Here is a 7809-nt window from a genome sequence, read left to right on the forward strand (position 1 = left end):
TGATAGTATCGCTACAATGAAAGGGGTATAATTTTTTAGAAAGAAACCCTAACTTTGTTTAGAAAATCTCAATGTCTCGTGTTCTAGGTAGGAGATATTTGAGTCATTTTTGGATATCAAAACAAAAGACCGTACGTACCTCTTAGAGCTATGAAAGGTTAAGGGAAAGACTTGGTTGCGAATAAGTAACCACCAGATATTCCTTTCCGTTTTTCAAAACAACGAATATTACAAACATTGGAATCTCGCCTGAAATTCTCTTTTTCTTTAAAGACTTAGTGAGCATGCACTAATCTGCGTCTTTAAAAGCAAGTGTAATGCAAGGTAGGCAAGAGTACGTAAAATTGTGTACCTTATAAAGCTATATATATGTATATATAATACATATATATCAAAACATAAGCATGTGTACATTACAACGTGACAACAATGTAAAAGACACAAAGTAAGAGTCGATGTGTGAAACCAAATATTGAGCTAAATAAACTGCGTAAGCGATGCATGATGTACGCAACCTTATATTGAGTAAATAAATTGCATAATGCATGATGTACGAAGCCGTACATCGGTCAAATAAATTATGTAAGCAGTAGCTTGTGCACGTAATAGCGCAACGACAAGTAAATGACATAAAACAAGACTCGATATGTGAAACCATATATCAAGCTAAATAAAATGCGTAAATGATGCACAATGTACGAAATCGTACATCGACTAAATAAATGGCGTAAGTAGTAGCCTGTGCACGTAACAACGTGACAGTAAATTAAATGACATAAATTTTAAATGGACAAGAATAGGCAAAACTGTGTCCTTGATATATACACACACAAGGGGTTTAAATAAAAACACGTGGGAGGGGGGTTGGATCCCCTGGATCTTTTTTTTTTTTTGAAAATCAGGCGTGTTACAATTATGATAGCACATGAAATGACATACTTTATTAATAGTTCTAAATGTCATGTGATTTTCAAGTTAGACAGGCCAAAGCTTATGATAGAGTTGACTGGTCTTTTCTTTTAAGCTCTCTTAAGTTGTGGACTTTAATGGCATTTGGAATGACTGCATTATATTTGCATGCAAACTTCAAGTTTGACTGTTTTTTTTAATGGCCAACAATGACAGATGTTTTGGAGTGGTTAGGGTATTAGACAATGGGACCCTATGTCTGTATCTTTTACTTATCATTATAGAACGACTGTTCAGGAGACTAGCTAGGGCAGAACTATCTAAAGAAATTTTTCCTGCTTCTATGAGAAACTTTATTTGGAGCCATAATTTTTATACAGATGACGCTCTTCTTTTTCAAGGAGAACTAGCAGTATGCACAATTTCTTCAGCATTTTGAATGAATTTCAGAGATACTTAGGTCTTCTGGTTAGTAGAGAGAAGTCCAATTTCATTACCTTTAAATGCTCTATTGATTGTATTAATTATATTCATAACATGTTTCGTTGGCAACACCAATATCTTCTATTTAAGTTTCTTGGAGTGTCGCCGGTCTTCACAGGCAGATTAAAGCCCAACTTATATAGCAGCTTAACCTCTAAAATGCAGCAAAAACTATAGTTATAGTGTGGTAAAGTTCTTTCTATGATAGATCGAATCACATTGATTAACTCAGTCCTTTCGTCTATGTCTATTTACCTTATGATGTGCTTTAAGATTCGCATGAGCATTATAAACGATTTGGAAAAAATCTCACATTTTTGTTGCAGCAATCACAAGAGAAACAGTGTCATATTTGCTTAGTTGGCATGATGTTTGTAGGCCAAGACAAGACTGGGAATTAAAAACCTTTCTGATTTCAATCTTGCTTTGCTAGCAAAGTTGGCCTGGTTAGTAGCCTCTAAGACAAACAAGTCGTGGGTGAACTTGTTGTCAAATAAATATTGCTCTACCAGTTCAATTTGGATACAAAGGAAAAAAGGTAGGCTCTCATGCAGTTGGTCTAGTATCATGCAAAGTATATTATTGAGCAGCATGCTAAATGGAAGATTGTCAATGGCGAATTAGTTGAATTCTTGTGTGATCCGGTCTTCACTGGCAGATTGAAGCTTAATTTATATAGCAGCTTAACCTCTAAAATGCAGCAAAAGCTTCAGCTATACAGTGGTAAACTTCTTTCTATGGTAGGTCGAATCACTTTATCAACTCTGTCCTTTTGTCTATGCCTATTTACCTTATGATGCGCTTTAAGACTCCCATTTAATTGATACATAATTTGGAAAATCATGTGGTTGGCCTCTTATCATGCAAAGTATGACCATCATTGAGCAGTATGCTAAATATAAAATTTTGCAATGGCAAATTAGCTGGATTCTGGCGTGATCTGTGGTGAGAAATTTCACTTTAATTTAATCTGTTGTTAATTAATGTTTCCAATCTTGTAATTTGAAGGTTAAAGAATATTAAGGCAGCAGACATGATAGACATGAATATTCAAAATCTCTGTATCTTGATCTTTCTCATGTGCGAAACATCCACATTCATGACCCCCAACTCGTCATCCAACTAATACAAAACAGTCCTTTCTGCGTATAACGAGGACATTCTATTATGGAAGGATGGGAAGTTTTTTACTTGTGCACATGCTTGGGAGGTGATTCTCTCTCTCTCTTATGATCAGAGGTTTGATTTATCCAAATTCATATGGTGTAAGAAGCACCATCCCAGAGCGGCAATTACTTTGAGGTTTGCAATCACTAACAGTCTTCTTACCTTAGATTACAGAACAAAGGTGTTCACCTTGCCAACCAATGATTAATCTATCATGCTAATGTGGAAACCAATCACCACTTATTTATTTCATGTTATGTTGCACATATGATCTCGCAGAAAACAATTCATTCTTTTGGACAATGGAGAATTCCTAATCTTACTATTCCACTCTCTCCAATGCTGGAGCAGCCACACTTTCGATAATAAACCCAAATATAATGCATGGATTATGGCATTTCAAGTGATTGTTCACATGCTTTAGGAAATTCACAACATGATTTTGCATGACAACCTGTGAATTACAATAGATAGGGTGGTCTGTACAATCATGAATGAGGTTAGGTTGCATGTCCTTCGGGTTGATGAGGGCACGAGTCATAACATTTTATCAAAATGGAGGTTTGCAGATTGTTGGACTCTTCCTCCAATAAGATGGATCAAGGTCAATGTATACAGTTATAAAGGAGATAATTGGAGTGTGGGCTTCGCTTTTTGCGATGACAAGGGATGGAACTTATGGCTCGGATAGGTCTCAAAGCGTAGTTTTAACCATTAACAAGAATTGATTGTATGGCCCTATATCTTAGCTAACATCCCTCAAAATAATAAGGTGATTTTGGAATCATCTAGAACTCCATAGAAGGAAGAGGGAGATAGGAGCATAGTGTTGTAACGTTGTTTCTAACAGATTTTAGAAATTTGCTCGTTTTCAATGTAAGTTGGTTAACAAAACAAGAATGTCTCTGCTAGGTTATTGGCCAAGATGGGCATATTAAGGGAGAATTGCACCTAGAAAGATAAGCCACATGACTGGTCTCCAGATCCCAACAACTTCTAATGTTTTTTTGTTTTTGGTTTCTTGGCTCTTGTATTCCCTGGTTGGGGTCTGCTTAACCCTAGCTTACTGATAAAAAAAAATGCACATTCTCACTTTCTAGAACATATGAATGAAACATAGTCATCACAATCGACAAGCAAGAAAATCTCATCAACCATGTGAATCATGTGCAAACCCACTCCTACCACTCTCTCATCTCCACTGAAAAATAATTTTCTCAAACACTTTTCTCACCTTATGCAAAAATTTTAAACATCAACAACGACTAGTGCAATTTAGGTCTTGTTCGGGGGCCTTTCATTGAGATGGAAACACCGTTCCAATGTGTTGCCAAAATATGGTGTTGCCAAAGAGAGCACATTTTATGCTCTTGTTAGTGATGGAGTTACCAAAAACCATTTTGAAATGTGATGTTGGGGCTGCCAACTCCATTCATAATGAAATGTGAATCAGCAGAGAGCACTGGGTGAAACTGCGGCACTCCTCCGATTCAAGGTTCTGTTCTTACACTTTTTAGCTTAACTTGTCATTTATATAACAAAAATGAAATGTTTTCTGCTTTAATGAGAACAAATTCCACATGATTTCTTTTTCCTATGAAGACATTTTCACAAGAAGCCATTTGTTCTTGTGAAAAAAGCAGGACTCAAATCAGAAATCTAAAACAGTTAATGATGTGCATGACTCATGCTATGGTATCTGCAGCCCTATCTTTCATATGTTGTAGGAGTATTTGTTAAAAGTATTGGGTAATCATTAGAAGGTTTTACCCACGAGGTCGCCGCTCATCTCATAGAGCCAACTGGTCGATGTCACCAAAGTGAAGGGATGTAGCAAGTTTCAAATCCATGGTGATCTCTTGAATATTGATTGAACTCCCGTTTCATAGAAAAAGTTTCACGTGTAATACATGTGTATAAAAACTGACCGACTTAGTTCACCGACATTTTTTTAGGTTGAATCGACACCCTTTTTAGGTGTGTCCCATCTGTCTTGGTTGCCCACCATGGATGCATCATGTCACATCTCATTGTCTGTAGCATCGCGTTAGGGTATCATCGTGTTCCATGGAGAAATCATCTTAGTTGTGACACTTAAGTAGAGTGGGGCTAAAGCTTGTTACAAATGCCATGGAACCCATTGGCTAACAACACCCCGCCTCATTAAAAAAACATGATATACATGAGTTAATACAATATTGACTCATATTCATAGTCATATGTCATTCTGATTTTCAATCTTATTTCATCAGCAGGATTAAGACTTTTATTACATGATAAGTTTTTCAAAAATTGTTATACAAAATTTATTCTCAACTCAAGTAGTTTCTATGAGAAAAGAAAAAAAGTAAAGAGCTTGATAATTTTAACATAAGAAAACAACAAAGTTTTTATAAAAGTAAGTAATGATTAAAATTCTTTTGTCTCATTAATATAGCTCAAATGATTAATCACAATTCATCTATATAAAAACAAAAATAGATGATATTGCTCCTATGTACTATACAATGATCTGAAAGAAAAAAAAAACATGTCAATGTTTGTCTTATCTAAAAGAATTAAGTTGTTGTGTTTGTTGAATTGTTTAAGCAACTTTTAGTTGTGGCATATAAATATCTTTTTTTTTAAATCATGACTATTCAAGATATCATATTCATGATAAAATAATTCATAAAATCAAGAATATAACTCAAGCACCAATTTTAAAAAATAAATCTTATGTTATAAAAGTGCAATACACATAAAGTGTTTAATATTTTTTGTTAACACTATAATATCTGAGTTTTCCATGTTTAAACAAAAAACAAGCACTCAATTATCAAGAGTATAGAAAAAAATAAATTATAGCTTTATTTTTGTCAAAATAAAGCCCGTAGATGCAATCAACAAAACAAAATTACTTTTCTGCAATGTCAGAAAAGACAGGATTATTCTGGGCATAAACAACAAACCAGAACCCTGACACCGTAATTCTAAAATTTTCTAAGTTTCAAAGAAAAACTCAGACACCTCTATAATATCAGAAAAGTCAGAAGAACGACAACCCAAAAATTTTTAGAAAACATGTCTATTTATAAAATTTCTCAAAAAAAGAGCTTCTATTGTCAAAAGTCAAAGGTCTCAAAAATGAAATTATTAAAAAAACTTAAAAACCAAATCTGAAAAATCATACAACAAACGAACAAAAATGAAATATAAAAGGGGAATTCATGACCCTTAGACAAAACCCTAACCTAAATCTCGTTATGTTTTTTTCTTTTCTTTTTTATCTACAACGACCTCTTTTCGACAACAAGGACCACCGAGCTCAGCCTGTTCGATCATATTTCAGATCACATCGTTTCACAATCAACATCAAGACATAAATCAGGATATGAATCAACATGGTAATCAATATTAACAGTTGATTGAAACATGAACATGGAGCAAACATGTTGATATCCACATAATACCAGAAACCAGACAAAAAAAAATGACCAAACAGATGCATAGAACATAATAGAAACAACAGAAACATGTTAATATTATGTAATAGGCTAAGGCGTACTAAAGTACTCCCCTTAGAGAAGATTCGCCCTCACATATGATACAAATAGGGTCCGACGTCCTTCCCCCAGGATACAATAGCCTCGATGATCCGGATCGGTGCACTCCGATGGTAGATCGCCCTTCGAGGACAACCTCTTTGAATCATTGTTGCAGAAAACCCCTTTATGAGAAACGCAAAAGAGCGAGCGAGCGCGAGAGAGAGAGAGAGAGAGAGAGAGAGAGAGAGAGAGATGGCAGTAGGGAGAGAGAAAATGAAGTTCACAAGAGTCAGGCGACTTCATGTGTCTGTAACCCCAGCCCTAACCACATTTTTATAACCCACAAACGGTTATAAAAAAGGTGGAAGAGACCCGTTACGGAATACGAGGGGTTGTGACCCGATAACGAATCTATCCGTTATCCATTCTCTTAACCTATTATCTAGTCCAAATAAAAACAGAAAACCGGGGCAAAAAGATCATTGGACTTTGATTGGATATGGCCCTAAAGGGCCAATTACCCGAACCCGAGCCCGGCTCGGCACGGCGGGGGCGGGGGCGCACGCGTCTGTGTGGTAGTCATTCCACCCTCTTATTCTTTGGAACAAGTGTAAGAGCTTCCTTGTAGGTTATAAAGCCCACAACATACTTGAAACTCTTCAATATGGGACTATTCCACATCATCAAGTCCAAACATACTCCAAAAAAGGAGTGGTCTTCATTGTTTTCCATTATTTGAATTCTCTCTTCTCCTCTTCTTACACCCAACATTCCCCCACAAATTCAAAGAATGAAAACAGGTGCAAACCAAGATGCAAGATAGAGTAATCTACAACAGGACATATCATGCTTTCAGTAATGGTATCTTCCGGTTTGAACCATTACCTTAGTTGACTAACTTTACCCCGACAAGAATGAAGTGAACTGAAGTCTTGAACTTAAACCGTTGGTGTAGGAGTGTCCATTAGCAACAACACGATAAAGGTTCTGGTTGTAATCTCAACCCTCCTCTCTTATGTAGTGAATCTCTTATCCCCTTTACAGAGAGCTTTATGATTTTCTATGTTTTTCATTTTCACTTTTCAATACCCACCCCCTCTAACTACACACCATCCACTATTTTGGTGGTCATTGAAATTCATTGTGAGACCCAATGGTCATATTTGAATCAAGTATATGAATTCAACATCTCTCACTTACCACAAAGGTGAACAAACATATTATATCATAATTGATGCATCATGTATCGTATATAGCAAAACAAGCACAAAGTGACCTTGCACAATTACAATGGTTATTATATCAATATCTAAGTGATATTTTTCTCACATCCTATATGTTATTTCTCACATAATCATGTAAACTTTTCATTATCATATGAATTATATTCTTTTCACATATTGTATTGTTTTAGTTGTGACATCATGAGTTTTTACATATGCTAGCTAAACTTTTTTTTCATGATATATATATATTTATCATGAAGATATTCATAAACTAGGTTAATTTTTTATCATGATCATTTCATGCACTCATTTCACATAACTATATGGGTTTTTTATCATGTCAAAAATCTCAATCATAACCCTTAATATGCAAAATTTATTTTTGTTTTCACATCCACAAGATCCAATCTGTAGAAAATCATGATGAATTATTTTGCACATTTAACATATTGAGGGTCTCATTTCCTTAGATATTCATGAAGTTCGTATTACTCTTT

This window comes from Nuphar pumila, chromosome 5 (assembly GCF_984573655.1).
Source record: "Nuphar pumila chromosome 5, dmNupPumi1.hap1.1, whole genome shotgun sequence".
Taxonomy (NCBI): domain Eukaryota; kingdom Viridiplantae; phylum Streptophyta; class Magnoliopsida; order Nymphaeales; family Nymphaeaceae; genus Nuphar; species Nuphar pumila.